Genomic DNA, 22,399 nt, shown 5'->3' on the forward strand with positions numbered 1-22,399 from the left:
CCCCAGAGCCCATATCTGTGGCACTTACAAGAACTTGAGATTGCAGGTATTTTTGCTTACATGATATGGAATGGAATTCTTGTCTTTTAAATTTTTCTTCTCCTGGATGGCCATTCTCATCCACAAGTCTTGGAAATGTCTTTTGACAAGCTCAGTTTCAGTAGGATTGTCTCTTTCCCCCTTTTGTTCTATTGTTTTGTCAAGATGGCCTTTGCTGTGTAGCCCAGGTGGCCATTTCAATCTTCTAACCTCTGCTCTACCTATCCAGTGCTTGGGCTATATCAATGAGCCTGGCAGGAATGTGTCTTCGGTGGCCCTCAGGAAAGGAGCTGAAGCCGAATGAAGGGAAAGGGGCCTCTTTGGGAGAGACCAGATACTGTCGTCAATCCCACTGTATAGGTAAATTAAGCAGTTTGATATTACAGAGATAAGCATCAAATATCATTTGCAGCTGGAATGGCACAGTTAGGCCATCTTAGATTTGCCTCCCTGGTGCCCGGATTTCTTAGAATCTTTTAAAATCAATTATTAAAGTATTAATATGAGTAAAATATCAAGTAAAGCAATACCTAATAATAAGTAGTGCTAAAGCTTTAAAAAAAAAAAGACTTTCTAGAAGATAAAAAAAAATCGCTAAAATTAACCAACTCTGTTTAAAGGCAGGGCATATTTTCAGCAACTGACCTGGCACAGCTGGCCTTTCTCAATGGGGAGAGCAGACTCTTAAGAGGCCGACTTTAATATTTCACATCGAATTCTGACGAGGCCTGACCTGGAGCCCTTTGGTGTGAGCCTCAGTTGTGGCTTTGGTCAGGAGCCAGCATGGTAAAGAGGCTCTTCGCCCCAGGCCAAGCTACCAAAGCTGGTCCTATAGGGAATGAGCCTGCAACTTGTGAGGCAAAAGTGTTCAATAGGCCTCCTCTCCCCTCCCTGAAACATCAAATAATGTAGCACCAAAACTGATGCTTAAAACGATAATGTTCTAGACAAAGTCTGTAGAGGCAACTGATTGTTAAAAGTCAAGCAAAGCACTGGCTGAGAATTTTAAACAATCAAGAACATGGGAAAATAGCTCTCCGGCAGTTAGACGGGCCCTTCCAGGGGAGAGTCTCTCCTAGAAGGAACAGCAGGGCCTGAAGCCCCAGCCAACAGACTGTGAGTGCCGTGGAGGGAGGGAGGGTAGGCAAAGGGACAGTGAGGACAGTGGAGGGCAACAATCGCCCGGTGAAGCATGGAATCGGAATGCGCATGGGCTCTATCCTTGAAGTCACATTTGCCTTCCGTCTGATACAGCACTTAGCAAATTGTGCAGAACTGGGTTTCAGTCTAGGTGAGTCTAAGTGATAGCCAGCTGATGGACTCTATCAATATCGTCCTAAAGGTTGCTTCCTGGGGCTCTGGGCCTGGGAACCGATAAATTTGACCACTTGTTTTGTTAGCTGGAGATCTACTTGTCCTTGGCTTGTTGTGCAGTGAAACTTCAGCAGAACACTTAGATTCCTCTTTGCTTGTGGGATACCAAGTCTAGGGGAATATGGGCAGATAGCTCTTTACAGGACTCCATTAGCAGTAAGGATACCTTGCCATCCGTGACTATTAGCATGATCCTAAGAGCCCTGCGAGAGAAATAAGGAAGACTCATATTGTCATGGCTCCCTCTTCACAGATGAGCCAGTAGAGACAAAGGGTTACATATATAACCGTGCTGTGTGTACCATGGGTCACCCTAAGGCCTTATAATAAATACACTGTCAGTTATTGTGCCTAGAGAATCCAAGAGCCTTCTCCCAAGAGCACTGCCTAACCTGGCAGATCTGAAACCTGCTCTCCCATCCCTCCGCGTTCCTAACACATGCACTATAATGGAAAATTCCAGGATCCATACCAAACTGCAGGGGGCAGTTCACAGTTTTCTCCCCTGCCTCTGAGTTCCTGAAACAGTGGTCTGTCTACTCGGATTTGCAAAACTTATGTGAGAAAATATTACTCTGCTTCATATCTCTTCTTTGAAATTACAAACCTCTTGAGAAAGGGGGTCATATTTTATCTCCTAATCATCTTCCAGCCCAGGCCCAGCTCTGGACTTTCACTGACTGAGGCTTAGGGCCTCTTTGTTCCCCAAATCAAACGCAGCCAGTTCTCTCCAGTAAACATAATTGGAAGCAGCAGTCTGTCTGAATCTACTGTGCTGCATACTTAAACTAGGAGTAAGAGGGTTAATATACAAACTCGGAAAGTATTTAAGACCAGGTTGGGAGGCTGAATGTCAATGTGTAGTTTTCAAAACAGTCTTCAGAAGTGAGCTGGCGCAGGGAGAAGCAGGCTGAGAGGAGAGTAAAGCCTGTCTGCTGTGGAAATGAATTTAGTCAAACCACATTACTGAATTTCCATGTCCAGATGAGATACTGTCAAAAGTCTGCTATATTTGTAAATTCTGAATTACTTTTCATCTGTGGGTAGAGCAGGTTACAAGTCATTTCCCATCTCAGCAAACTGATGGTTATGTATTTACCATCTGTTTCACTTTGTCCCCAGTATCTCTCAAGTCCTAAGTGCTTAGTAGGCCCTCAGTAAATACTCCTGAGTGCACAAATGAGACCCCATCAAAGGGGAAGACACTTTGAAACCTAACTCTCCTGCTGTTATTGAGCTAACTTCTCCCGCGGGTTTTCATAGCTATATAGAGACAGGCGACCAATGACCACTGGCAGCATTGTGCTCGCATCCCCACTCACCACGCTGCTATGTTCAGTTACATCAGGTCACACTGAACTTCCCAACATGCCTTCTTGGTCTTCATCCAGGCCCCCCAGAATGAGAGAGGAAACCCGGTGGTCATTTCAAGAAAGCTGTAGCCTGGTAAAAGAAGATTGGCAACAGCTAAAGCATTTCTAGGGAAAGCAGCAGCCTCCCTGTGTCTATACCAACCCTGTCTCCCCACCTTCGCTGTTCTCCACAAGGTGAAGTACTTTCCCCACCCTCCCCTTCTTGGGCTGATAACCAGAAGGTTGTTTACACCCAGACCCACAGACCAGCTCTCCAGATGGACTGTTAGTTGAGTTTGGGAAGGGTGACTTCAAGTATACCCAACATACAGAATGTTGCCAATTTCCACACATTTTTTAATATTTTGAAATAGTGGACTATGGTCCACTTATAATGTCACCGTTTAAAATTGATAAACTAAATAGTTCTACTGATTATTTCCCCTTTCTTGTAGACCCTCCTCTGTCCAGAGAGGGCTTCTGTCTGTTCTTCATTCTTGCTACCCCTCCCCACCCCTACTTAGGACAGAATAACTTACAGGTGTGTCTGCACTGGGTCGCCAGCCAGAGCTGGGATGGACTGGGCATTATTTCTAGACGTTTGCACCAGTGTCTTCATTCTCCATATTCTCACTGGTTTCTGGGCTTACAAAAGACATGTGTACTATTGATATCACACTTTGGTGTTGAACGAATAGATGAAACACTGTGATACTTCAATTTCTCAACTGTAAGTTTTTATTCATCTGTTGTAATTATATCCAACGTATTGTATATGTTGTTTCTATTAACATATAGAATTGTAATGTCTGAGGGTACCTGAAGGAATCTGGATTCCTCCTTCCTATGGTCACGTAGTAGCTCCATTCACAAGGCGATTTTGAAGAAGAGGGAAGTACTGTTTGATACCAGCACAGAGACTCTTGCGAGTGAGGATCGAACACAGGCTATTGTTTAGATCACAGGAAGTATAGATTCCGTGTCTAATTAGTAAGCCACAGCTCAGCCTTGTATTAAGGAGAGCCACCACAAAGGACTTTTGCATACTAAGATACTTAGCAAAGGAAAGGAAAGCCCTTATCTGAGAATTCAAAAACCACTTACACTTCCCAAGCAACATCCTTTTCTTTTTGGATTCCTGGACATTGGGTAATTTGTATTGACTACAATTCAATGCTCAAAGCAATGACAAAATAACTCTAATCAATTATGAAGCATTGATGGTCAGGTAATCTCCCTTCTGTTGCTTTTCTTGTGAAAAATATGGTCAACTTTCCTCCCTTCACTATTCTATGGCCACAATCCCAAAAGACACACTGCATGGTAACATCAGCAGGAAGCAGTCCTCACATGGTTGAGGGGTAGCCAGTGGAATCTTGTTTAGGAGCAGGAGGTCAGACCACCACTTCAGAGCTGGGAGTTCTCACATCAGTTTTAGCATCTGATTTGACTAGCAATGCCAAGCCCTAAACAAAAACAAGCAAAAGATACCTGCTCCTTCAAAGACTAGTGGCACAGATGAGAGTATTTTGCCCTTGTTGGTGCCGACTAGATCACACACATAGAACAACAAACTGCCTTCTCTGGAAGTACCAGAGAAGCACACGTGGTCTCTCTGGAAAGTCCGTGTGGTTTTAAATTGCTGGTGGTTTCTTTGTTTGGTTGGTTGTGGTTTTTCAAGACAGGGTTTTTTGTTTTTTGTTTTTTGTTTTTTTTATAGCTTTGGAGCCTGTCCTAGAACTAGCTCTTGTAGATCAAGCTGGCCTCGAACTCTCAGAGATCCGCCTGCCTCTGCCTCCATATTTATAATGTGTAGGTGGGCAGCTGTAGAAGCTGAGGTAAACAGGGAGGGGTCGCAGCAGCAGTCACTCCTGGAGTGGGATACATGTGGATTTAGGGGAGGTAGGTTTTAATTTATCAACTCCAACTTTGATTAGAATGATAGCAAGTGGCCATCTCAAGGCCACCTACAGCCCCACCCTTTGGTCTATTAGGGGAACAGCATCTTCATCTGGCAAAGGCTGGAACCCAATCTCCCGTGGTCTTCTTTTAGGATGCCTCATGGAAACAGCTGTATTGTCTATCTTTGTATGGATACAGGTTTTTACAAGTGAAAATTGTCATGGCAACAGCTGCAGCCACTTAGTACAGAGCACTGGAAGGGATGCAGGTTTGTGCGGAAATATATGCTCTCTGAATAATGTGCACCTTTACACACCGTGGATTTTTTCCACTAATCTTTCTATTTAAAAACAGAGAAAGGGTATGAGGATATGCTCAAAGAAATTCACCAGGAAACGGGAAGGCCCAGGGAACTGGTAAGTGGTGGGTGGAGCCTTCTATCTGCATGTGAAACCATACATGTTAAACAAGTTGGGTCAGTGGGTGGCTATTTAACAATAGCTGCTGGGTGCAGCCAGGGGTGGGTGCACCACTCTTGCATCGAACACCCTGATTGATACCCAGCGAGCTATCTGATCACTGAATCACTGACTAACAACCTCAGTGACACTTAGGATGTTCACTGAATCTAGTTCGCAGCCTCTTTTAGCATCCTCCCTTCCTTGGAACTCTAAGGACCCTCTAAATTTGAGACTACAGGAGCCAGTTTTCTCCCGTCTTTGTGGGTAAGTATGGGGTAGCTAAAAGGAAGCTAAAATTTCCCCTTAAGTCTGAGAGAAGTAGCAACTTTCGTGGACTCATAATTAATGTTCTGGTACTTTCCTTTTCCTGAACGTTCGCCTGAGTTAAAGGAGTTCCAGGAAAGTGTTTGCTTTGACCTGGAGGAAGAGAATCTGTGTATTAGGTTTTTCATAGCCCATAAGCGAGACTGTCATCTTAATGACCCCATATGCCATATCTTTGATGAAAACAGTCAGATAATCCAACAGGAACTGTTCAACTAAGAAGGAACAGAGATGTGACATCTACTCTGGGTAACTTATGGGAAAGATAAAACCTCAATAGGCTGGTGGCCTCCAGAGCTACAGATGAATAAGCCTTGAGTGTAGGAAGAACATCTATCAAAGCCAGTATCCTTCATGCACTTGTGACAACCTCCAACACCTAAAGAAATAGAGGACTGTGGGCGCCTGTGAGTGAAGAGGGTCTGAGAAGAGATTACAATGCACATTCCCATTAATCTCCCACATGGTCCAGACCTCTTAAATGAAAGTCTGTACTTCATGAGACCCGGAGCTGTAGTGTGTATATTTCACCTCCATAGTCATCTTTTGTCCAGGCTTTGCCAAACTGTGTTGTGCCCTAGTTCTTTCCCACATCATTCAGAGGAGGTGGAGAAACCCACGGAGTAAAGCTTGGCTCGGGGCTACAGAAAGCAGATTGCAAAAAGACTCCACCTCATTCTGTTCTAGAAAACGACAGAAAGCCAGTCTCTTTCCCCTTCTAATCTCAGCCACCAGAGATCGTTTTGTGTGTGTTGTTGGGCAGGACGATATAATACAAAGCCAGTGTGCAGGAAGCTGGGGGCTCCAGCTCTCTCCTTTATGGGGCCAAGCCTGTTCCCTGTCCAAACCAACCAAGCCAGAGTCCCAGAACTGCCTCCTGGGGATCAGAATGCCACCATGATTCTCCCCAGCGAAATCTCCATTGCTGCTTTCAACGCTCACGTTTACTCCTTACGGCGTTTGTGGGCAGTTTAGGGCAAGGGCAAGGCTCCCAGTCCATGCAGAGACTCAGAGGTTCTTCCTGGCCATCCTCACACTGTCTCACACTGCTTCAGAACTTAGCTGAGAAGTTCCAGAGGAATGTCATTTTAGAAGAGGGTCTCTTGATTTAAATCCAGGAGTGGGAGCGGGAGCATTGTAGGAGAAGCTGCTATGAAGAAGGAAGATGAGGGTTTTCTGCTCGACAGCCTTGCAGGGTGCGGTGACCTCGGGAAGAAGAATGAGAGGGGTTGTAGGCAGAGCAGTGATTCCCCACTGGCATAAAATGTAGCTACAATGGACTGTATTGAAGCCAGAAGAGAATGTGGATCTATGACGGGATCTCCCTAACAACTGACCCGGAGGAACCAAGCTGAGAGCTCCAGGGAGGACCTCTGTAGGAGGCCTGAGTCAAGAGAGTCATGACGGCAGCTGTGTGTGTGTGTGGTATGTGGTGTGTGTGTGTGTGTGTGTGTGTGGTATGTACATGTATATGTGGTGTGTGTGGTGTGTTTAGTATGTGTATGTAGTGTGTAGTGTGTGTGTGGTTGTGTATGTGTGTTGTACGTGTGTATGTGTTTGTGGTGTGTGTGTTATGTATGTGTGGTGTGTGTGGAATTACGTATATGTGTGGTATGTGTGGGGTGTGTGGTATATGTGTGTATATGTGTGGTGCATATATGTAATGTGTGGTGTCTGTGTGATGTGTGTATGTGGTGTGTGTATGTGTGTAGTGTGTGGTATGTATGTGTGTGTGTGCTATGTGTATGTGGTGATGTGTGTTCATGTATGTGTGTGTGATGGGGTGTATGCATGTGTGCGTGCACATGTGTCTGTTCTGAAGAACACAATTCAAATCTCACTGTTCCAAGTCCGAAGTGCTGTTACATCCTATCTAGATATACTCAAGTTTGCTTGGTGATGAGGGCCTGAAGCGTCTTGCCACAAAAAAGGCCTCCCTTGGGAATCGTATTGAATTCTGATAGAAGAACAATGTTTTAATTACCTAAAAAAAAATTCAGGAGCAGCCAAAGATAGATTGCTACTTACTGCCAGATAAAGAAGGCATCCCACCTTTTAAACATCAACATTTTGTTGTGCCTAGGGGGAAGGTTTGAATGAAAGCTAAGCTTGATCTATTTCTGATTCAAATGCTCTTCTTTCTTTGGATAACCGTTGGGTTACTTTCCTCTTTGAATTATTTTTGCTGGTTCACTGCTAAATAAATACAGAATAAAAAAGAACAAAGAAAATGTGAATATTCAAGTTAAACTAAGTTATGTGAAGACACCCAGTGGGGAATATCTCATGAAGGAGCCTACCTACTGGGCCACCTCCTGCTAACCTTTTCTTTAAACATAGACCTGCAAAACCATTCACAGGGCGCGGGCTTCAAGGTTGAGCTTACAACACAGAGGCTTTGCTGCAGATCGGCAAGGGATCCGATGTCAATGGTACCATTTACTACATGACTTTGGCTGTGTTGCTTAATAGGTCTCAATTTTCCCTTGTAATGCGCAAACAATACTATTTCTGCTATGGGTTTGTTGCAAGGATTAGCTAGTAATGTATTCAAAACAATGATCACAATTCTGGCTTGCAAAAGTCCCTCAATAAATGAGCTGTTAAAAGTGAAACGAAGAACCCTCGGAGTCCCAGAGAATTTCACTGCCGAACGTTTTGCTGAGCTAGACTATATAAGCTTTTCAAGTTAAGTATGAAAGTATCATTAAAGGGGCACTATGCAGGGTGAAGGCTCAGTTCACTAAAACTATCTTTTCGTATCATTCTGGTTTGTTCTATTATGGTTTGAAAAGCCAAGAATTTTTACCTCCCTATTTTTTGTTATCAGTTAACATTCTTTTTCTTTTTTCTGAAATTCAGAATTTTAAGAGTTGAATATTTTCAGTGGGATTCTCCAGACCCAGAAGTCCTAATCTCCAGCTCCACAGACTGGACAAAGTGGAAGGAGTGCTGGTCGGGAAGATCAGGCCAAGCGTGGCTTGGTTGCTGCCCAGTTCTCTGGGACGCCATGACACTGGGGTCCCGGGGCTGGCGCTATTACAGGATAAACGCATTTTTTTCCCTCTGGATGAAATTACTAATAAAATAGTCATGGTACTGTAATCTCTATTTAAACACAATAAGCTTTTCCTAGTAATGTGTGTTAGCATTGATTGACAAATGGGCTTTTCATAAACAAAAACAGGGATTTGTTTTTTCTCAGCACGTGATTTTAAGGTCCCCCCTTTAGCCACCCCGCCTTCACACACAAAATCTGAAAAGCCTCACAGTCCTGCATATTTCCTTCTGTTAATTTAAGGGGCAGCCTCCTTCCCTGTGCCACCTCACCTGTTTCCATTTGGATGCTTTCTAACAATAGCCCCGAGGCGTTTATTTTAAACTGAATTTTCTAAGAAGGCAGTAATAGGTTTGACTAAAAGTCTAATGAATACACTTAATCCAGAGGAGATAGTGAGGTCTAATTATTGAATTCTACCCTTTTGCCCAAAGAATTTGCAATTTATGTATAACCTTCGTTCCATCTGAGATGTATAGCACAACCCTAGTTCGTTAAAGAGATCGCATGGTTGCTGAAAAACACCCACTCAATAAATTCAGAGAGCCACCAAAAGGCAGTCGTTCTACCTGCTGGCCTCCAGGGGGAGCAGCCTGTCTCTGGAACTTGTGTGGTTTCCTCTTGAGCCATAGCCAGTCTGTGTCCTCTAGGGAGTCCAGTTCTTTAGTTTGAAGCTGTCTCAAAGACACGTGTATAGCCGGGCGGTGGTGGCGCACGCCTTTAATCCCAGCACTTGGGAGGCAGAGGCAGGCGGATCTCTGTGAGTTCGAGACCAGCCTGGTCTACAGAGCTAGTTCCAGGACAGGCTCCAAAACCACAGAGAAACCCTGTCTTGAAAAAAAAGACACGTGTATACCACGTGGTCCTAATCACCAAAGTATTATATCAAAATTTAGTCTTCAAGGGACAATTTTCTTAGCTTCTGGTGTGCATGAATGTGCGTGCGTGTGTGTGTGTGTGTGTGTGTGTGTATGTGTGATGATATATCATAAATGACACTGGATCTTACAGAAATCTAGCCATGGGTGAGCTGAAAACCAAGACCTTGGAATTGCTGAATCTCATATATTCTGGTTGATCCCCAAGAGCATTTAGCCCTGGTTGGGGTGGCCATGTGGCTTTTTATGTACTGACATATTGAACATTAATGTCAATTAAACCATGACTGAACAGATTGATCAGCTCAGATGTCGATTCCTCCCTCAAACCTCACTTTCTGGGCTGGAGAGATGGTTCAGAGATTAAGAGCACTGACTGTTCTTCCAGAGGTTCTCAGTTCAATTCCCAGCAACCACATGGTGACTCACAACCATCTGCAATGAGATCTGATGCTAGCACCATATAAATAATAAATAAATGAATAATTAAATAATTCTTATTAAAAAAAAACTCACTCTTTAAATCACATATGGATAGGTGCCAGGATCCTCCATCATTTTCTCATTATTTTGTCATTAGTCAATCTTAGTTTCCGGAGGAGTCTGGAGCTCAGAGCAGCCCTACGCGACCCCTGCTGAGCTGGAGGCCTAGGAAAGGTCATGACTAAGACACAGAGTTGCTCCCATTACCGATATCTTGTTTCACACTTGTTTTACCAATCGCTTTACCTTTCACCTCCCCCTCTTTGCTCTGCATTGGTGTTGCGTACATATTAGGGCATGTGGATCACGTGCACACTGCGAAGAAAACTGAGGGGTATCCTTCTAACTAAAAAGCATGTGTACGTTGACCCAGTTCAGTTCACATCATGGCTGGACTCCCAGAATCACTGATTTCTGGACCCCAAGCGGTTTGTGAACATGCAGACTGTGGCTGAGTGTCTCACTTCTAACTTGAACTTTCCTGATTGCTCTCTGTTCCAACCATCACCAGGCCTTCCAGTTACCTCTTCCCCCGGCTGTAAACTGTTACAGACCTAGACAAAACTGACCCTTAGGCTCCCAACTTCCTGGAACCAGGCAGTAGCTCACCGGCTTCACAAGGCGAGTGTTGGCCTTTGTGTTGAATCTCTGGCTGAAAACTTTATAAGACTCTATTGCCAAGTAATAGGGGAGATCTGTTAATGAATATGTGTTATTATAAGCTGTGTTGCTGAAATTTAAATAGAATTTACCAGAGATGACTCAGTTTTCTGTAAAGTATGTACTTTCTAGCAATTTCTGGATATATAACTTAAGAATATTAGGTAGAAGAGAATTTTTGTTTGGTAAGCTTGGTTGATCTTCAGGCTCCATGCGCTATATAAAATTCAAATGTGTGGATCCTGCTCAAATGCTTTAGTTTAAGATGGTAACAGGTGCTTCCATCCCAAACATAACCTGGACTTGAGTGAAATTCTCTGCAGTTCTAAAAAGATGGATGTTGAGATTTACTTAAGCTAAGCTGTGATTTGGGACCACATGCAAACTTAATTGCTAATGAGTGGGAAAGCAGTAGCAGGAGAGATGATCTGAGTGAAATCAGTTGATCAGGGCAAATATTTTCCAGGCGTCGCCTTCTCTATCAGCTGTGTCGGGCAACTGTTTATAATCAGAGAGGGACGAATGAAAAGCACCCCAGATTAGGAAGGCAGCTAGTTGTCTGTGAAACGCCCTTTGCCCCAGCCAGAGGAAAGCAACATTTCAGTCAGCCACTCACCAGCCATGTCCTCAGCACACAGCCCTTGAGGAACACTCGGACACCAACCCAAATGAGCGCCAGTGTCTGATTCTTCTTATCTCCATGTAGCATATAAGGAGTGGTGAATTGGCTGCCCCTATGAAAGCACTCAGTAGGATTTCTGTGTTATGTATTTGTGTCTCAGGGTTCCCTTCCATGGGAAAACAGTTAGAAATTCAGCTCTGTTTGGTTGGCAGGACAAATGGGAATCTTTAGTTCTCAGGCATTGTTAAAAATGTACATACCTCTGATTTGTTCAGTACTATCCTGGTAACTCTATAGGCCTCATTGAGAAAAAGGGAAATTCAGTATTTGATCTAATTGTGTGTATTGCTTATTCCATCTTAAAAGATTCTAATGAAGTTCTGACACATTAATGGCAAATCCTAACTGTCCCCATGGTCTTAGAAATGGTCCTTAATTTTGACTAATTTTTTTTTCCGGGGAAATGTGATAAAAGAGGTAATAATCATCTAGTGATGCTAATATAAATATTAACAACTATAAAGTCAGCCTCTCTGGGGAGCTTTTCAATGCTCCAGGTGTTACATCTGGATGTACACATCTAATCCTAACCCTGAAAGAAACGTTACTTAAACATAATTTTATTGCTATATTTTGTTCTGAGAGTAAGATAAGTAATTGCTATAAGGAGACAATGGTGGCTACATGTTGCAAGCAGGGTGAGCAATAGGTGGATTGGAAGCCAGAGCTAATATTGACAGGAATGTCAGGAGACATGGATACAGTTATTTACTACAAAGAAAAGGTCTCTGTTAAGAAATCCTACCTATTGGTTGCCAAATCAGAATGGATATTTTAGCTATCATGATCTTTTTCTGCCTTGCAATCAGGACTAGAAGTCCTAAAATCTTCATCTTCTTAGAATGGTCTTCTCAGAATGGATTGTTTTTTGCTGAGTCATTTCTTTGCCCACTCCCAGGTGGTGCATTCAGATGTTCCCCTTCTTAGTTAGCAGCATGGATGTCTAGCAGGGAGCCCTGAGTTGAGAAGCTGGTGTCCCATTGCTGTGAATCAGGCTGGGCCAAGGCTTTCCCACCTTTGACTCTGTGTATAGATGAGAACACTTTCTTCACTAGGTTGCTGAGAGGATTAAAGACAATGAAGGACATAAAGTCTCCTAATCTCATTAAAGCCATAGCTTCCTCACCTAGAAAATGAAATAGCAGTGCCCCTGCTTCAGGGGGTTATGGTGAGGCTTGTATGAAATAATGCTTACAAAATGCTCAACATTTTGGACAGGAGTGAGAGGTATTTTGAGTCCTCTATTAACCTGAAATGAAAGAGAATCCGACTCCATTCTCTGGTTTCAGACTTGGGGATTAATAGTTGTCTGACGTGCACTTGTTTGTATTATATTTTCATTTTTACTAGGCTTCCATTGTGAGTGGCTATTGACCCACATTTCAGTATCATTTCTATTTGACTCCGAGTTTTGCATATCACACGACAGTCGGAGCTAAGATTTTATTAATGAGGATTAATGAACACAGAGAAGTTGGAAAGGGGGGATCAATTCCCACCGGGACACAGGAATCCTGTTCCCTTTACTCTCCTTACCCCCATCTCTTACCAAGGCCCATGGCACTCAAATTCCTATTTCTGCTTTAAAAAAATAAAAAGGAAGAAAAATGGACATTCTAAGAGTGTTTGCAAGCTACTTTCATCTCTAAGGCTATCTAAAATTCACTTTCAATATTAGGTATGAAAGAAATTTTCTCAAAGCCGACAGACTAATTTAATTCTGACAAGAATTTTCAGGCTAAATTGCAAGGTAATTTAGGATCGCCTTTCAACGAAAATGCACATATAATTCACACACACACGTACACCCCCCTTTTTTTTTAACCACTTTTAAACTTGACAGTTCTTTGTGTCACCTTGAAGTTGACGTTTAATGGACCAGAGTCACTTAGGAAACTGTCAAGGGCATGGTTCTGTGCTGAACTTCCTGTTTCGATACTGTTCGATGCTGACGAAATCATGACACCCTTGCTGCGTCCTTTGAGAGACTGATCACTCCTTCCTGGCTGTGCCAGTCTTTCCAGCAGCTGTGTGTCCTTCCTCTTTCCCTGGCAGATGTGAAGGAAGAAGGAAAATCAGTCAGCGACCCTTCAGTGAGCAGTTTCCAGGCGCCATGGTAACAACTGGCAATTGCATGGTTTTCCTTGATAGCGCCCTGGCTAGGCATGCTTCGTTTTATATTTAAGCATCTCCAACTTCAGAGACCTCAAGGCTCTTTTGTAGAACCCATCCCATTCTTGTTCAGATCTAAGAACCAGGACATTGTGAAGTGGAATATAATCTCAAATATCTTCCAATGGTATTTTACTGGCAGGCTTTATCTTCCCTACTAGAAACATAAAGCCAGTCATTTCTCCACGGGGCCTCCCATCCCTCCTCTTCATGGTCACCTTTCAGACGCTTGTTGCACCTGCTCCTCTGAAACCCATCTGTCCTTTAGCCTCTTGTGTGTTCCTTGGTCTTCGTCCTCACTGCCCCTGTCTTTTCTGCGATCTCATTCCGGGGTTAGCCTCTAGCTGCTAGGTTGCTAAGGAGAGATCTGACTGCTTCAGTCTTTGGCTGCACTGTGATGTCAACTCACCAGCCGTCCGACTTCTTCTGATGTTAGAATATTCTGTACCTTTTCCTCAGCCCTCCAAACTCTTCAGCGGCTGCCCTTGTAGCCCTAGAGGAAAATCCTAGTGCTGACTTGAAAAGCTCCCCAAAAGTCAGTCACATGCCCGCTCTAGCCCTGCCTCTTATCCTTCACACATTCCTCCAGCCCTACTGGTTCCTTATGACTCCTCTGGTCCTCCATGGATGCTCAGCTTCAGAGCCCAGGAAGTTCTTTCCACCTCACTTCCCTCACAGTCAGTCTCTGGCAGCCTTTCTGAGCAGTGCAGGCATGCCCTCCGTCACGCCCTCCGTCACGCCCTCCGTAATGTCCTCCCTTCTTCTCAGGCCACCTCAGCTTCTGTTTGGCGGTTGTCAACCCATCATGTATTTGTTTGCTGAGCTGTATTCATGTTGTCTTCTCCACTGCAACGTGAGATCAGCTGTGTTTTGTCTCTGTTGCGTCCCCAGTGCTTGCAACAATGTCTGCACACAGTAGGGGCAATGGATATTTGTTGGTAAAATGGAACAATTTGGCTTGAGATTGCATTACTCGCAGTCTGATTTTGACACAACTTCTACTTCCTGCAGAATTGTCCTTGTTTTTTTTTTTTTTTTGTTTTTTGTTTTTTTTTTTTCTCTCGTGGCTGACATTAGAATGACAAGATGTTATTTGTCAAGGGCCTGGAAAATCATCACTCTCTGCGTATGAATCTGGGCTCTTCGCAAGCAATCATTAAATGATACTTCAGAAACCGAAAGAGTTAATTAATGAGCCTCCCCTGGCACAGCCCTCTGCCGGGCCCCTTGGCCCTTGAGAAGGTGAAACCCTATGCTTCTAACTCATGCTCAGTGAACTTCTGGCCAAGACCTCTTATTATTAAGACAGCTCTTCTAACCTCCCAGGGTGCCTGGAATGCCCCCAATTCCTGAAGCCATTATGTTTTACAGCAGGTTCTCTTGACAGAACTTCATCAGCCTCTGGCAGAACATAAGCCCGAATAATGGGCAGGCAGACGCCAGAATGAATTCCAATGTGTACACACAATTCTTGGCCCCATAAAAATCAATTCCTTATTCATAATTAAGCAAGTTCCCTGGGAAAGGGCACGTTGGTATAGTTATTAAAAGATAAATAATAGATAAGGATCCACTTGTTTCTTGTTCTGTTCATCTTTCTTTTCTTAGTACAAAGAGCTTTAAACGCAAACTAACACTGTAATTAATTCTTTTCTCTTGCCTGGTTCCCGCCTGTGACTTACAAGTCCAACAAAATGAACTCCTAAGGAAGTTCATGGCTGTTTCTGGGCTGGCTGTCGCTCTTTTAAAATGTGTCCCGAGGAGCAGAAGGACAACCCAACCCCAGATGAGGAGAAAATAAACTGTAAGCCCCTGACATTAAATAGCACAAGACACAGGAGCGCTTTTCTCATGAACGTCTTCTGGTTTTTCAGATTGGGTTAGGGACTCGGTTGAAAATGCAAAGGGCCTGCAATGGGGCTTCATAGTGGAGAGACCCATACCTGCCAACTGCTGAATTCAAGGGACCAACCAGTGCCGTGGTCTGAGAAGGATGGAGATGTCCCCATAGAGTTGTAGCACTGAGAAGGATGGAGATGTCCCCATAGAGTTATAGCATTGAGATGCAATGATGCTGCCCCTCTTCATAGGAATGCTTCCTCTCTCCTCAGCCACAAGCAAGGGGCTCCCCTAAATCAGTGGACAGCTGGAACTGCCAACTCATTCTCTAAGAGAGAGCTAAGTCCCCCTCCAAGTCAAAGAAGGGAATTCTTGGTTATAGATCCTAAGATTGTGGGGCACAAGCACATAGGGATTGGTACACTTTCTGTCCTAAAGAATTTAAAAAGCAGGAACCGGTTGAACCAAGACCTGTAGGCTCCCTGGTTTGCTGTATTTGGAAAGCAGGTGAGATCAGCTAGTCAGTGCTCTTTCTTGACCTAGAGGACTTCCCAGGGGAACCTTCTGAGATCAGGAAAAGTGGTAAAGCCACTGAGGCCCAGCAGCCACTAATTCAAGCCATTCCGATAAGCAGGAATATGTATAGCTGGCAAGGAAAATGAAGACTGAGTTGGTACCCAAGAAAGAATTCTCAAGAGCACATCAGCTGAGGCACATCCAGGAGAATGATTCAATGGGAAGCAGAACAGAGACTTGAGCATGTCTTGTCAAGAACAAGAGCCAGGCACACCCTCTAGCACCCACAGAGAACCAGCAAGGGAAGGACCTCGCTGGTGCTCATCCCTTCAAGAAACCATTTGGTGCCCTCTAGACTTTTCTGTGTGGAAAGGAGGAATCCTGCTGTGAAGGTTGAGGTTTAAAGCTGGACTTAACTAAGCTTCAATCAAAAAAAGTAACTGAATAATGGAGTTTGACCAAGCCATCATCCTCCCCTTTGTACTTATCCAGCACAAAGGGGAATTTTACATTGTTCAAGTAAAGCAGTTCTAGGGGGGAAAAGCTATTTCTTATTTATGTTGCAACTGATCAAGAACTCTTGTCATGAACTGGTGTCAATAGTTTGAGTTTCTTTGTTAGAGATTAAAATTTTGAAAGAAAAATGGAAAGATATTTTAAGAATATATTTGGCTATAGTAATAATTTTCACATATTTTTAAATGTGTAAATGGAACACAGTATGTTCACTTAACATTTTTTTATAAACTTTCGAGTGGCATTGATTTAATGTCGGCAAAAGAAGTGAGAGTAGACTGAAAGGCACAGAAGAAACTTGTTCTAAAGAGTCATCTGAGTTGCAGAGGACCATGCAGGGCACAGTGTAACTACATAGCTGCCTGCAACCTGAGGCCGTCCCGTGGCCTGCCTGCGGTTTCTATAAGCAACTGTGTAGCGAAGTATTTTAAGGGCTGCAGTGAAGAATATCAAGAGTGAACAGTCTTGGAAGCTGAGAGGCTTGACTTAGCTATAACAGTTGGAAAAGGGTGAGTCAATAAGATCCAGGACGGAAAGGTCCAAGTCATGGGTGGGGCCAATGAGACCATGCATTCCTTACTATCTATACTCTCAGTCTCGCTCAGTCGTTTTTCCCACAGCATCTCTTCTTCCTTTCTTTTCTTTTTAGCTCCCCCTCCTTGCTGCCTCCTTTTGTACCACGAACCCACTGTAGGTCACAGAATCCTCTGTACTAAATACTTTTGTATGCACCAGTCATTCCTGTCCCTTAGAGATCTAGACCAGGGAATAGTCAGCAAAGGTTTGGCTCCAAATAGATGAAAGTTTTCATGGGACGTCTATTTTGAAATCCTTCCTTCAGAACTAAACCAAGAGAGAAAAGGAAGAAGACACAGTCAGAAATAGAAAAAAAATGAAATTTATCATTTGAAGAAGGAAGATTTCCCTAAGAAATTAGTATCTAGTTTCTTCCAGGCACCAGATGCCATTTGAAGAGCTTTAAAATGCCGAAGCATTTAATTGTCATAGCAACCCTACGTGGTGGGTACTAGTATGATGTTATAGAAATGGGAATACAAATAGTTTAAGTAATTTGATCAAGGTCACACAGCCAATGAGACAGAGCCAAGATCTGCTTCAAATTCAGATACTTGGTGCTCCCTATGCCACCAAGACTTTTCATTTTAGGACCATTGTATTATAGGCATAAGAAAAATTAGTTATTGAGAAATAGCAGACAGAATCTTAGTGGTGCCTGTGAATCTTAAGTGGTACATTGAAAAATAAAGACCTTTATTAATGTTGTTTCTTCACGTTACAATACTTCATTTATTTCAAATTTCTTAGGTAGAAGGGCCTGCGCGTTTATTTCCCAGTTTCTGCTGAGCAGTCAGTTCTTGAACAGGATAAATCGATAACCTAGACTTATTTCCATCTTATGAGATGAATATTTAAACACTCCTGGGTATTTCTGGTCATAATATTTTCAAAGCTATCGGTTCCATCCTCTTCAAAACTCTAGTGACTATAGACACCAGCTTGTGCTGTGCACAGTGCCTCTTCGGTACTCTGAAGGACGGCCAGTGAACAGGTACAGAGAGTCTACTTCCTTCTCCCTTTTCTTGTTCTTCCAAAGTTTTTACCCACTAATGGTTCAGCCATCACAGCTGGCACAGGGGTCAAGTCACAAGAGCTGACATTGCTTAATCACTCTGTATATGCAACCTAAATCTTGGGCTGTTTCCAGCTTCTAAATGTATCTGCTATACCCAATACAGAGGCTTAGTGTCACAACTGGAAACTAGAGCCCAAAGAGATGTCTTTCCAGGACCAATAATCTGGAGGACCCATTCTCTGAAACCTTGAGAGTGTAGAGAAGGTGACTTCCTCGGGACAGCTAGCTTTCCCTTTCCTCCTGCATCATTCATCCCCAGAAGCCAGATGACATCACTGCTAAGTTCATCTTAAATAGAGTTTTGGGACCTTCTTATCCCTGGGGAGACCCCTGCCCAGCCTGCCAGGACAATGTCCCTTCATGCAGTTGATCAAGAACTCTGTGATGAACGTGACATCCTTGAGATACACTGCTATGGTGCCTTGTCCCTCTAAACCCGCTCATATGACTAGTTCCTTGCTAACAACCTCAAGAGTGGACAGGAGGTCAGCCACACCCCTCCTGTCCATTGTTGAAACAAAAACTTACTTCATATTATAGAACTCTGTCCTTTGCCAGTGTAAGACTTGAGAGAGTTTTTCGCAGGATGATGATGATAATAGGGATAAACAGCTTCCATTGAGTCTTTGTCTGAGTGCACATTACTAGCACTTACTGAGTAACCCTGGAATTGACAGCGTCTACACAGGGGTTTTCCATGTGCTTCATGCACTCATAGGTATGGAGGGATACTAGCATCCCTATTGATCAGGTGATGAAGCAAATGACGATTTGGCTCAGGTCTCCAAGCAAGAGGTGCCAAAGCTGTGACATGAGTAACAAGGCACAAGAGTGATTCTCAGAGTTGGGCTGAGAACTCCAATAGTATCCACAACATGACTACACCTACTCAATGCCTAATAGAAATATTACAGGCGATAATTCCTTTTAAGAGTTGACTTTTCAAGACTCTTTCTTCCTTTCTTTTTTTTCTTCCTTTCTTTCTTTTTTCTTTCTTTCCTTCTTTCCTTCCTTTCTCCCCTCCCTCCATCCCCCCTCTCTTTCTGCCTAAGAACATCCCATCATCTTTAACAAAGATTTCCACATGCCAAGGACTAGACAAAGAAAAAAATGACCCAAGTGAGGTTGCATAATGCTTGACGTGTACATAAGTAAGCCAACTTTGAACACAGGTTTTCTTAAGGGGGGTCCAAGTATTGTAGCTGGTACCTGCTGTAACACCCACTCACCTTCATCTGAGCAAAGGCTCTGGTACCCCAGAAACTATTGTCTTAAAGTGAATATAGTAATTCCCCTGAACTATTTTCGTGTTAGTGCTTGTTTTCTCCCAAGGAGTAGTTTTGTTGTTGTCCTTTGTTTGTTTTGTTTTTTAATAAATAAGAAACAAAATGTTCACATACGAACTGACTAGCTATGTGACTCTGATTTTTCTTTTCTTCAGCTACTGTATTTTAGTAAACAGGGAGAAGCACTGGACGACGAGCCGTAATTGACCTTGTTTATCTCATGCACAAATAAAAGATTAAAATTATAATGTAGGCATAAGATAATGAATGCTGTATAAGTGAGCACCCTTCATGCAGAACTACAGCTCTGAGGAATGCCCTGTCACCCAACTCTTCCTCTCCATGTGGCTTCCTGTGCACACTCCTATGTTCCAGCCATAACCAGGCAGCAGCTATGCCTTGAAGGTGCCCTGAACTCCCCTACCTCATTGCCTGTCTTGTTACTCCTTTCACTGCCTGGAATAGTCTCTCCTGATCAGTCTGTTGACTTGACATCAAATACTGTCTCCTTTATTCTGAAGTCCTGCATCTTCTTTTGTACCGTTCAATGTTTTATAGCTCTCGCATCATCGCGTTCAGCACTGTGCTTGTCATCGCATCTTAGGATTTTCTGCTTAGAGTGCACCAGCTGGTGATTGTTGAGCTTGATCTTGCTTCCATTCTGCGTACGTCTCCACCTGTCTCCAGTACCCTGCATGTAATGTCACCCAGCATAGAGCAGGCACCTGGTGATTATATTCTGGGAAGACTTATGACCAACAAATTCAATGGACTGCCTCCCTAGACCAAGGGCTTTTATACCTTTCTCTTCTAGTAAGGCAGACATCACAGAGAAGCACTTGGAGCTGGATAAACATAGGCTCTATCGTGTTTGGTGGACAGAAATAGGACAACATGTCCCAAAGACCATACTTTAAAATCAGTGGGGCCAGCAAGATGTGTTGAGGTTACACCCAGGAGCTTTTTGTTAATGTACACTTTCTCGCATATGTTATAAAAATAAATTTAGTATATCAAACTTAAAATTTTATATGTATTCTCTAATGAAAGCTTTTATACCTGGATAAAAGTGAAATTGGTTTGAGGAAAAGCAGCCCACAAGTAATGGCATAAGGTGTCACCAGCTGTCACTGGGGATACCAGGAGCACCGAGAAACAACATTTCCAGGGAGATAATGTAGGCAGAAGTTTTCCTGTGCTATGAACACTTCCCAAATAACGGACATGAAAATTCAATATTAACTACCAATGCTCGGCTGAGAGCTAAGACTTGTTCCTCGATAAATCTTACACTTAAATGAACCCATAATTTTCTCTATGCTTTGCCACGTGGCTTGGTACCTTTTCTCAGTACGGAAAGCCCATCTTGATTCTTTCTGTATCTGGGGTGACTCTCTGACTCTGCCCTTCTTTCTGCAAGAATCTTCAGTCTCATTGTCCCACCTAACTTTACCCTGCCTTGCTATAGGCCAGTCAGCTTCTTCATTAACCAATGAAAATAATACATAGTCACAGTGTACAGAAGGACTATTACACACACAGCCAGATGGAGATGGGGGTGAAGAGGTGCCAGCTCAAAGGGTCAGAGCCACTGGTACAGCCTCCAGAACTTTAGAGTTATTTCCAAAGCTCTATATATTACTATATATTAATTAATTGATTAATTAAAATACTTTGAAAGAAAGGGAAGGATTCTCCCTTTCATGTCTCTTCACGGAAATGGAGATTTGTGCTGGGTAATATCAGCGTGAACTCTGGCTTCCCCAGTTCCAGCCCTAGGTTTCCATCAGCCCTGGGATTTAACACCTTTCCAGGGCTTGGAAATTACAAAGACTCACAGGTGTGTTTGCTCCTCTGCTTTGCTGAAAGCCTAGCATCCCACAGAAGGAGGAGCGCTGCAATGACCCCACCCTCCCACACCTCAGGGCTCCCCTTGCCACCATTCATCTTCCTTCTCCAATTAAGAGATCAAAGCAGAAGGGTCCAACCTGCTTTGGGGGCTTAAAGGCATCCATAGAAACCCAAAGAACATTGAAGAGTCCCACCTTTCCTTACACATCTTCCCGAGGGAAGGCTGGAATCCAGCCCTCCTCCCGGCTCCTAACTAGTGTCCTCGAGAGGCAGAGAGCCAGGGCAGAGAGGCAGCAGGCTCCAGCCATCCTGGCGTGAAGGACTCAGTTACATTCTCTATAATCCTGTATAATCTCAGTCAGCATGTGTGCTTTTTTCCTTCTCCACATAGCTACTAAGTCCTTTCCAGAATTCACTGCCAGATCCTTAATTTTTTTTGGCTAATTTTAAAAACTCCATGTTAAAATTAAAACTATAAAAAATAAAAACTCTGAAGTCTAACTTCGTTATTCTCCCTAAGCGTTCAGGGTTAGTGCACCAGCTCATTTTAATGCTGTACTGTGAGGTGTTTATAGTCCTTAATATAGGACACACCTAGTCCTTCTCATTAGCACGCTAGGATTTGAAGCCTCCATTAAAAAAATCAAATATAGCATCCTCAGAAACATCTACGTAAGCCAAGTGGGATGGTTCATGCCTACTGTCCATTTGGCAGGTGGATACAGGAGGATTTCTATGAATTGGGGCCAGACCAGGCTACAGAGTAAAAAAAGACCCTGTCTGAAAACACACAAAGAAATTAACTAAACAGACTGCCTGTTGGTGGGTTGCATTTCTCTGGGGAGCGCTGTCTATTGGCACAAGAACTAGATGTGAGAAATGACCTTGGGTGGCTGTTGCTATTTATCTCTGTGGGAGAGCGGGGGCCTTGCCTGTCCAGGGAGTTAATGCTGTGGGGTTCTGCACACCCCCGGGGCTCTCTGTCCACAGGGTTACACTGGAGAGAGGAATGCTTTGTGGCTTATGACAAGATCACGGCAGAATATTTTGTGCATGCTGTGATCTGTATCGCCCATTTGTGCACAGGCCATAAAAGTGCACTTTTTATCAGGGACATTTGTGAATCTATAACAGCACTGAAGACATACGGCCTCTAAATAATTCACAGCTATCTATCGTCTCAGCAGATTCCATACACACCTGCCATGTTTTAATGCCTACTTTGCTCAGAAACAATATTCTTTACGACTCTCCCAATATACAAATGTTTACTGACTGACAGTAGTCTATGGATACCCTGGGATTGGCCTGGAAGAGACAAGGAGTGCTTGCTGCTCTCTCTACCTCATTCC

General features: G+C 43.5%; 1 protein-coding gene across 1 annotated transcript in view; it reads left to right on the plus strand.

Moving 5' to 3' along the window:
- Slc9a9 (solute carrier family 9 member A9) overlaps positions 1–22,399 on the plus strand; it is a 544,273-nt gene that overhangs the window by 227,630 nt on the left and 294,244 nt on the right. The gene's annotated exons all lie outside the window — the stretch shown is intronic.

This window comes from Chionomys nivalis, chromosome 4, assembly GCF_950005125.1.
Source record: "Chionomys nivalis chromosome 4, mChiNiv1.1, whole genome shotgun sequence".
Taxonomy (NCBI): domain Eukaryota; kingdom Metazoa; phylum Chordata; class Mammalia; order Rodentia; family Cricetidae; genus Chionomys; species Chionomys nivalis.